This window comes from Tenrec ecaudatus, chromosome 10, assembly GCF_050624435.1.
Source record: "Tenrec ecaudatus isolate mTenEca1 chromosome 10, mTenEca1.hap1, whole genome shotgun sequence".
Classification (NCBI taxonomy): Eukaryota; Metazoa; Chordata; class Mammalia; order Afrosoricida; family Tenrecidae; genus Tenrec; species Tenrec ecaudatus.
This window is the reverse complement of record NC_134539.1, coordinates 143,918,251-143,929,240: the sequence shown is the minus strand read 5'-3', so window position 1 is coordinate 143,929,240 and position 10,990 is coordinate 143,918,251. Positions and strand designations below refer to the sequence as shown.

Genomic DNA, 10,990 nt, shown 5'->3' with positions numbered 1-10,990 from the left:
CAGGCTGCCTGGACAATAGGAAGCGTGGGATGAGGCTTCCTCCGGGCTTGGCTCGGGGTCAGCTGGACCGTGGTGAGGCTAGTGCTGTTGGGGCGCTCAGCATGCACCATCAGGAAACAGCCTGGGCTCTCAAAATCAGCCCCCTCCTTGGGGAAAATAAATAAATAAATATATATATATATATATATATATATATATATATATATATATATATATATATATATATATATATATATATATACATATATACAGGGGCGCTCCTGGAGAGAGAGCAGCACAGCACCTCGAGTCAAATCAACTTGTGGACAATTATGATCACTGTGCTCCCTGGGCTCCTGAGACCCAGACATCAGTGACAAGTGGACCTGCGGCTGCCTTTGCCGGAGAAGAGGATCGTTGAGTTGTTTGGGGATACTTGTTACCATGGCCTTCGAGTTTCCACCTCTCGCACCCTCCCCGCAAGTTTACCATCTAACATTTATTATTGTTGTTATTTGGCTTACTGTTGTTATTACTGAACCATCTAATCCCATTCTGGGACCAGGTAGTGTTTCCATCCCTTATGCATAGGGGCCACTGCTAACAACGGGGTCGGCAGATCCAACCAGGCATCACGATTGCGCTCAGGTTGGTTTTGCATCATCTAGCCCGAACCTCCCATTAACCAGTTGTATCGACAGGTGAACGGTTCATTCGGCTCCATTAGCCGTTTTCCGAGTGTAGGATGAAGATGTGGAGTCGGAACTATATTCTGATGCCGCTCCACAGATCCAACCAGACATCCCCAATGCCTGGCCCTTTATCACTGTATATCACTTCAGTAGGACCTTCTGTTCACTGATAGTGTTGGCAGGTGAAGCATCAATTCCATTCAGATTGACTTTCCATCATCTCGGATCAGACCTCGGACTGGGCCCTAGACTCAGAACTGAGTTCTGCAATCAATGCTTCAAGTCAATCAGGCATCGTACTCTGGATCTCTGCAGCTTTACCCCAGCTCTCCCAGACCGCCTGTGAGCGAACTGTGCATTCCGTGTTACTAGTGATTTTCCTATAGGATTAGGACATCGACTCAAACTATAGTCTGGTGGCTGGATTGGTGGCTCAATTCAATCAGACACCACAGTTGCCTGTATCTTTATCGTTTTACATCAGCTCACTTGGACCTCCCATTAACTGACAGGATTGGCAGATGAACTGTTAGCTACATTTAACTACTAAAAAAAACCAAAACATGTACACACACCCCCTCTCCAAGCAACAACAAAACCTCCTGTGATCACCATTGAGTCAATTCTGACTCAGAGTGACCCTACAGGACAGAGTGTGACTTCCCTGTGGGCTTCCCAGACTGTAAATCTTTACAGCACTAGAATGCCTCATCTTTGTCCCTCAGAGAGGCTAGTGGCTTCGAACCGTTCACCTTGTAATTAGCAGCAAACCTCAAAACCCACTACACCATTGGGGCTCTACATAGAACCAGGCATTTCCCTGACGTAAAATCGAGACATCACTCCATCGTTAAGAAGGCACTTGCCTAAGGTCCCATGGTTGTAGGTGGTGAAGATGGGCCTGGACGCAGAGGACCGAGTCCTGGCTTCAGGTCTGGCCCCTGGTCCCCAGAGCCCTCCCCTGACTGCTGTCCAGTGCAGAAGCCATGTGAGCACTCCCAGCATCTCAGGTGTTCAAATCGAGCTGTGCTGGGCGAGTGAAAGGAGTCCTGGTGGCTTAGTGGTTATATGTTGGGCTGCTACCTGCAAGGTCAGCAGTTGAAAACCACCAGCTGCTCCAAGGGAGACAGATGGACCTTGGACTCCCGTCCAAGAGTTGCAGTCTCAGAAATTCCTAAGGGCGGTTCTCCCCTGTCCTATAGAGTCGTTGTGAGTCGGCGTCAATACAATGGCAGTGGGTTTGGTTTGGTTTCCGTTGGCTGGAGAGATGTGACATATGAACCAACTTCCTAAGACTTAGCGTGGAATAATCCGTAGCTTCCCCCATTAATGATGTACCAAATTGCTGAAGTGAGAATGCTTTGGTGTTTGGGTTAAATAGTCTATGTCATCAAAAATCAATCCCACCTGTTTCCGTTTGTTTTTTTTTTTTTACATTTTATTAGGGGCTCATACAACTCTTATCACAATCCATACATATACATACATCAATTGTATAAAGCACATCCGTACATTCTTTTCCCTAATCACTCTCAAAGCATTTGCTCTCCACTTAAGCCCTCTGCATCAGGTCCTCTTCTTTTTTTTCCCCCTCCCTCCCCGCTCCCCCCTCCCTCATGAGCCCTTGATAATCCACAGATTGTGTCATATCTTGCCCTATCCGGAGTCTCCCTTCCCCTCCTTCTCTGCCATCCATCTCCCAGGGAGGAGGTCACATGTGGATCCTTTTAATCAGTTCCCCCTTTCCAACCCACTCACCCTCCACTCTCCCAGCATCGCCTCTCACACCCCTGGTCCTGAAGGTATCGTCCACCCTGGATTCCCTGTGCCTCCAGCTCCCATATGCACCAGGGTACAACCTCTGCCCTATCCAGCCCTGCAAGGTAGAATTCGGATCATGGTAGTTGGGGGGAGGAAGCATCCAGGATCTGGGGGAAAGCTGTGTTCTTCATCGGTACTACATCGCACCCTGACTGACCCGTCTCATCTCCTAAACCCCTCTGTGAGGGGATCTCCAGTGGTCGACACTTGGACCTCGGGTCTCCACTCTGCACTTCCCCCTTCATTCACTATGGTGTGTGTATATATATACACATACATATATATATACATACACACATATATATATATATTCTTTTTTTTTTGCATGATGCCTTATACCTGGTCCCTTTGGCACCTCGTGATCGCACAGGTTGGTGTGCTTCTTCCATGTGGGCTTTATTGCTTCTGAGCTAGATGGCCACTTGTTCACCTTCAAGCCTTTAAGACCCCAGACACTATCTCTTTCGATAGCTGGCCACCATCAGCTTTCTTCACCACATTTGCTTATGCACCCGTTTGTCTTTGGCGATTGTATCATGGAGGTGTGCAGCCAATGATATGATTTTTTGTTCTTTGATGCCTGATAACTGATCCCTTTGGGACCACTCGATCACACAGGCTGGTGTGCTTCTTCCATGTGGACTTTGTTGCTTCTGAGCTAGATGGCCGCTTGTTTATCTTCAAGCCTTTAAGACCCCAGTCAGTATCGCTTTTGATAGCTGGCCACCATCAACTTTCTTCACCACATTTGCTTATGCACCCGTTTGTCTTCGGCGATCGTATCATGGAGGTGTGCAGCCAATGATATGATTTTTTTTTGTTCTTTGATGCCTGATAACTGATCCCTTCGGGACCATGCGATCACTCAAGTTGGTGTGCTTCTTCCATGTGGATGTTGTTGCTTCTGAGCTAGATGGCCACTTGTTTATCTTCAAGCCTTTAAGACCCCAGGCACTGTTTCCGTTTTTTGTTTGTTTTTTAAGGTGGTGACTGGAAATTGAAAATGACACCCGTGTCTCAAATTGCATTTCTTTCGGACAGTATTTCTCTTGCTAGCATCGCAGGCATGTTTGATACAGGCGATCCCAGGTGCTGTGTCCATGGCTGGCCCCGTGGAAGAGCATCTTTATCCTGAGTGACCGTGGTTTGGAGAGCACCTGTCCAGATTTCTCCTGCCATCTTTGGAGAACACCCTCCTCCCCTGACACATTAAGGGACGGAGGTTGGTCTCAAGACTTTTCCCAAGAGGTTCTGTTATAAAAAATTGTTATTTAAAAAATTATTGTTTTTTGTAATAAAAACATACATAGCGAAACATTTGCCAATTCAACATTTTTTACATCTACAGAAAAACATTTGCCAACTCATCATTTCTTATAAGTATGATGGATTATGTTCATCTTCTTGTGTCACCTTCGCCCCTGAATGGTGAACTTCTTTCTTCGTTTTAAACTTCTCATTGTGAATGAAGTGGGGCTTTACGCTTGAGAGCATCGTTGCTGGATTCAACGACGTAGAGGACTCATCAAACCTCCCCATAGCTTGCCCTGCCGCTCTTTTAAAATTTCTTCCTCTCGTAGAACACTATCTTCCCCTTCACTCGGTCTTCCCTCCAGCCCAGCGGTTCTCAACTGTGGGTCACAACCTTTCACGGGGCTCGCTGATTCATAACAGTAGCAAAATGACAGTGATGAAGTAGCAACCAAGAGAATTTTATGGTTGGGGGGGGGGGTCACCACCACATGAGGAACTGGATGACAGGGTCGCTGCAGCACTAGGAAGGTTGAGAACCCCTGCTCTAGCCTGTTGCTTCCCCTGGCCTCCCTCCCCTCCTACCCCTAGCAAGCATCAAAGTCTGTTTTTTTTTTTTCCTATTTTGATATGAAACCTTTACTCTGACTTTCTCCCCCTTTTACAACAGTGGTTTCACACATGGTTTGTCCTTCTGTGATTGACTGCTTCATTCAGCACGATGTTCTCCAAACCCACGCATGCTGCCACCGTAATTCTTCAGTGATGCGTCGTATTCCACTGCGTGTCGGTGCCAAAGTTTGTTTATTTGAATGGCTATCTTTTATAACTTGTTTTCCTCTTCAAAGGTGTTTACTTCAAGATAAAGCGTAAGCACCATCGGACTATGATTTAAAAGTGGGAGGGGAAAACATGTTTTGCTTAATTCTAACCCTTCTAAAATTTCTAATGTCATTCAGACTTTTCTAAAATGTCTCCACATCCTCAAAGTTCTCAGAAGCTATTGTCTAGTCGCTGAAAAGACTCTCCTATTTTTAGCTGCCGTGAGGTTTGTTAGGAAACTTCTGTAACAATTTATTCAGCTTCTTGGGAGAGAAATTCCCAGACTCTCCCAGAGTGTCCTGGGTAGATTTCATCTTGCCGCCACCTCAGCCCTTGAAGTGCAATCAAAGAAGCCCTGGATCTCTTTTCTGCGTAGTTTGTCACAGAATTCATTCAGCTTCCAGCAAGCCACCATCATCGACATCTCCGCTATACAGGTTGCCTCGCCCTTCTCCCGACGCCGCTCCCCAGTGAGGTGAGCGAGGACCAGGGGCTTGTTGGGCTTCAGACAGGTTTTTGCGGTTCCCCAGCTGCGCCAGGCGGCCCCTCAGGCTGGGCATCGCCATTGGACACTGAGCTCCTGGCAGCCTCTCTCTTTTTTTAAAAAAAATTCTAAGTCATAAAACAGTGTAATCCTATTATAAAAAATCCAACTGGTCTGGAAGAATATGAAATTACATTGCTAGGAGAGAACTCTTGGGGAGCTAGCTGTCTCCATAGGCATCTAACATTTATCTGTGCTTCTACATGGAAGACAGGAGTCACAGAGATCCTCTTAATACAGAGCGACGCATTACTCCCCTGCCTGGAGCCTTCCAGATGCCTGATACCACACCCTGAGTTTATTCCAAGTCCTAACTGGGGCATGTAGACCCGGCTGGTCTCTGGAAGCATTTAGTCCTTCCCCCAGTCCCATGTCCTATCCCCTCTCTCCTTCAGCCCCGCCTCTGGATGTCTGTGCTTGTTTGGTGTATGCGGAGTGTGATGGAGAGCAGTCTCCTCCTGATGGGGATCCAACCCAAGTTACCTTCTCCAAGAAGCCCCACTAAGAACGCTTACTCACTGCCATTGCGTGGGTTCTGACTCACAGCAAGTCCATAGCATAAACTAGAACTGCCCTTGTGGTTATCCACGATGGTAACTTTACGGGAGCAGAAAAGAGCCTCTGGTTGTTTTGAACTGCTGACCTTGAGGTTAGTTAGCGGGCCCATTTGTAATCCTCTATGCCACCAGGGCTCCGGCAGCAAGAGCACCGGATCTCAAATGCAGGTACTTGATCTCCTCCCCCTGCTTTCTGTGTCACACAGTAACCATCATCGCCTGCCCTAGGTGGGTATCCGTCCCTTTCTCTCTCTGGTACTAGAATGCAGCAGCCCTAGGGGTGCTGTTAGGCAAGCACTGAGCTGCTATCAGCAAGGTCAGCAGTTCAAACCCCCTAGCACTGGGAGCCCTGATGACAGCCCTGTGTTGGCTGCTAAGCACAAGGCCACCAGTTTGAAACCACTAACTGTTCCAAGGAATCAATATACAGTTTTTACTCCTGGAAAGATTTATAGTCTAGGAAACTCACAGGGGGCAGTTCTACCATGTCTCAAAGGGTTGCTATGAGCAGAGTTAAATGGTCTGGAATTCTTATTTGTGGCAACGTCATGTGAGATTTGCTTTGACTCACACAGTCAAATGACTTTGCATAGTCAATAAAACAGAGACGCATCTTCTGAGCGTGGTGCAGTGAATTACTTATAATGTGCTTCTAGCCATTGTCTAAGGAGCCAGGTGGTCTAGTGGGTTACATGTAGTGCTGCTAGCCACAAGGTTAGCAGATCAAACCCACTAGCCCCTCTGCAGGAGAAAGTTGAAGCTTTCTGTTGCTATAAAGATTTACACCCTCGAAATCCACAGGGACATTCTCCTGTGTCCTACAGGGTCACTGTGAGTCAGAATGGGCTGGATGGCAGTGAGTTTAGGTTTTGTTTTTTGTTTGTTTTTGTTTTGCCATTGCTTTTGTTGTTCCCACCAAATGATTGGGTACGATTATGTAAATGAGGGGCTTGTGGCTCACCAAGTTGATTGGGTCGCTTGCTAATCGTGGACATAATGTGCATCTTAGCCTTGTGGGGTAAGACCATGTTCATCGGGTGTATGGAACCCTAATGAGGGGACTGGTCAGTTTTGCCTTTGTATTAGGTTTAAAACACGCTGTCCCCAGAAGTAAGAAAGGGAAACTTTATGCTAAATAAGAAAGAAAAGTCAAGTCAAGAGTGGTCTGCATCCTGTGGTCTGGGATCCCTGCTCTGATAATTTCCTTAACCAAGTGGACAGAAGAGAGTTGTAACACCGGAGAGGGTGAGAAGCAGTCGAGAAACGGCAGCGATGGCACCAGAAGAGGCAGGAGATGGTGCGGTGGACTTCCTGGCCCCTAGGATGAGTGTGGGCAGGAGGTGGCTGGAAGAGCAGGACCGCGTTGGGCACTGGGAGCTAGGTTCGCCAATCCACAGTGCTAGAGCCAAACACCTTTGAACCCAAGTTTCTTGTCAGAGTGGAGCGTGTCTGGGGATTTATCAGTAAAAGCTAAAGAGCTTTGTAACCCTTGCTCAAACAAAGCAAAGACCAAAATAAGAGGCTGAGGGCCAGAGAGAGACTTAACCTATGACATGGCCGAGAGGAAACTACTGTGATCGAAGAACTACATCCTGACGATTCCTGAACCTGAATTGTAGCCTATGACTTCCCTAATCAAGCCCTAGCTGTGAGTGTTGTGTGGTCATTACAACAAATTCCCTGACCTGTTGGAGAAGTCGAGCGTGCCGTGGTGAGACAGCTGGTGTCAGAACTGGTGAAAAGGTTGGTGAGAGGGTCTGACTCAGAGGGGTCAACCTTGTGTGATCAATACTGATAATGACTCTCTTTTTCCCTTGTGAAGTTAGAGGAGACCAGGCACCTCCACCACACTGTTTTTCACACTGATATTTGCCGTTGTTTCAGTCAAGCTCCGCCTGACATCAGCAAGGATAGCCCTCATTCCACATTCTCTTCTGAATCTGGCTTGAATTTCTAGCTGTCCCCTGCTGATTGCTGCTGCATGCGGTTTTGAATTATCTTTAGCAACACTTTACTTGCGTGTGATATTAATGATACTGTTTAACAACTTCCACATTCTATTTGGATCACTTTCATTTGGAATGGACACAAATACAGATTTTCCCCAGGCGGGTGTTCTGGTGGCTGTGAGTGCAGGCAGCATGGCATGTTTATTGCAACATTTCAGTTGTTTCTGTCAGTTCCCAGAGTCGAGCCTTCAACCCAAGTGGGAGATCCCCCTTCAATACCATCGGTGCTTGATCATATGCTGTGGTCTGAGATGTTTGAACATTGACCAATGCTTTTTAAAAAAACAATCATTTTATTGGGGGTTCATACAACTCTTATCACAATCCATATATACATCAATTGTGTCAAACACATTTGTACATTTGTTGCCATCATCATTCTTAAAATATGTGCTCTTCACTTAAGCCCTTGGCATCAGCTCCTCATTTTCCCCTCCTTCCCAACTCCCCCTCCTTTATGAACCCTTGATCATTTATAAATTATTATTATTTTGTCAGCCAATTCTTTTTTGGTACAGTGATTCTGTGCATTTCTTTCATCTCCTAATATTTTACCCTTAGAACCTTCGATACTTAGGGGACATAGGGGAGCCAATATCGAGGAGTTCGAGAAGAAAGAAAATGCTGTGAAGTTGTGGTAGCAATTGTAGGGTACCGCCTGATGTGACTGAACTGTGAATGTTATGATATCTGTAGGAGCTCCCAATAAAAATGAGAAAAGAAATCTTCAATATTTGAAATCTTCTGTTCAGCTCTTTTACTTCATCATTTCTTCCTTGGCTTCAGCTGTTCTGTGATTAAGAGCAAATTTCAGTCTATTTGACATCCATTTCGGTGTCCCCGCCCCCTCCTTCTTTTCTGCTTTTACAATGGCCCTTTTCTTTCTTCTGCTATGACGCCCTAAATGCCATCCCATAAATCATGTCGTCTTTGGTCATCAGTGATCATGATCTATAGTCTCCACTGATATGGTCTCTAATTTCAGGTGGACTATCCTCGAAATCATATTTTAGCTCGAATGTATTTTTTCAGCTTCAACTTGAATGTGCATATGAGCAATTGGTGGTCTGTTCCACAGCTGACCCTGGCCTTGCTCTGAGTGATGGTATTGAACTTCTCCATAGCTATTCTGGGAGTAATCAAGTAGTATCGTATTCTGGTTTTGATTTTCAATGGTTAATAATGTTGAGCATATCTTCATTAGCTTATTGGACATTTATATATCTTCTTTGGAGAATGCCTGTTCAGTACCTTCCCCATTTTTATGGGGTTATTTGTCTTTTTTACTGTTAAGTTGTAAGAGCTCTTCATATATTTGATTACTGGTCCCTTATTAGATATATGAGTGCAAATGTTTCCCCCAATTCTCTGGGTTATCTTTTTCACTTTCCTGATTTTGACTTTTGAAGCACATTTTTAATTCTGATGAAGTTAAATTTCTTGATCCCCCTGCTTCTCATCTTATCACTTGTGCTTCTGGTGTCCTAAGAAGCCACTGTCGAATTCAGAGTTGCAAAGATTTATAACTGTATTTTCTTCTAAGAGGTTTATAGGTTTAATTATTTTATTTCAGTCTTTGGCCCATTCTGAGTTAATTTTAGTATAAGGTGTGAACTAGTACATATCCAATTGTAGTGCATATCCAATTGTCCCAATACCATCTTGAAAAGAGGAATCTTTCCTCATTAACTTGGCATTCTTGTCAAAAATCAATTGATCAAAAATCTTAACGTTCAGTTTTATTTCACTGATCCGTATGTAGCACACTGTCTCGATTACTGTAGCGTTGTAGTAATTGAACAGCTGTTGTTAAATACTCCTATCGAGGGCTTGGAATCCAATATTACATTCAAACACCACTTTAAGCTCTTTTAAATTTAGCATTTTACTGAATTTTTTGTTTATATCATCTGCAAGTATTGTTTGTCTCTCCCTCTCTAATTTGTATCTCTCTAAAATAATGCATTGACTATGCAGAGGTATAGTGTAGAGCATAAAGACTGTGGCTGGCCTTGAGAAGAGTGGGAATTCCAGAACATTCATTGTGCTCCTGATGAACTTGCACGTGGATCAAGAGGTAGTTGTGCGAATAGAGCAAGGGCACACTGTGTCGTTTTAATTCAGGAAAGGTGTGCTTAAGAGTTGTATTCTTCCATCATACTTGCTCAAGCTGTAGGCTGAGCAGATCATCAGAGGAGTTGGATTCTATGCAGAAGAATGTGCATCAGGATCGGAGGAAAGCTTATTAACAACTTAGGATATTCAGGTGACACAACCTGGCTTGATGAAACTGAGGAGGACCTGAAGAACTTGCTGATGAAGATCAAGGAGGGCAGCCGTCAGTATGACTTACAACTCAGTGTAAAGAAAACCAAAATCCTCTTTACTGTACCCATAGGCAACATCATGATCAATGGAGAAAAGATTGAAGTTGTTAAGGATTTCATCTTGCTCGAATCCACTATCAATCCTCGTGGAAGCAGTAATCAAGATATCAAAAGATGAGTTGCATTAGGTAAATCCGCTGCACAAAACTTCTTTAGAGAATTGAAAAGCAAGGATGTTACTTTGAGTACTAAGGTGTGCCTGACCCAAATCATGGTATTTTCAATGGCCTCATCTACATAGGAAGGTTGGACACTGAAGAAGGAAGACTGAAAAAGAATAGATATATTTCCATTCTGGTACTGGCAAAAAATATTGAAAGTATCATGGACTATCAAAAGTACAAAAAAAAAGTACAACCAAATCTGTCTTGAAAAAAGTGTAGCTATAAAACTCCTTGAGACAACGAACATAAGACTTCACCACATGTACTTTGGAAAATTTTCCAGGGAGACCAGTCCCTGGAGCAGGACATTATATTTGATAAAGTAGAGGGGCAGTGAAGAGGAAGATCCTTGTGATAGGTTTCTTGTGCCAACTAGGCTCTGGTAGGAACATGTGGGTGGAGTTAATCAGGTTGCAGCTTGATTGGTGACCAAGATAAATGACTTTCTGAGACCAGCCTCCCTCTCTCATGCTCCCTGCAGACAGGCCACACACACACTCTCTCTCTGCTTCATCTTCCTGTTGATGAGCCACTAAGAGCCACGCTGGAGCCCTGTGATGCCACCACCGCCATTAGATCCACAAGACTTTGCACCCACCAGCCTGTGATCTTCCTGCATTCTGCATCATTACATGTAGCTGCGTGAGTCTGAATAGGTAGTTATGGACTAGTATCAGAAGTATGGGCTAATATCAAACGTAGGGACTTGAGCTGGACTGGGCTGGTGTGTTTTCTTAATTCACAATTACTCTTTGATGTAAAAC

At 44.8% G+C, this 10,990-nt stretch overlaps 1 pseudogene; it reads right to left on the bottom strand.

The window, feature by feature from the left end:
- Positions 1–4,777: 4,777 nt before the first annotated feature.
- On the bottom strand, positions 4,778–5,131 carry LOC142458387 (small ribosomal subunit protein mS37 pseudogene; annotated as a pseudogene).
- Positions 5,132–10,990: the final 5,859 nt, after the last annotated feature.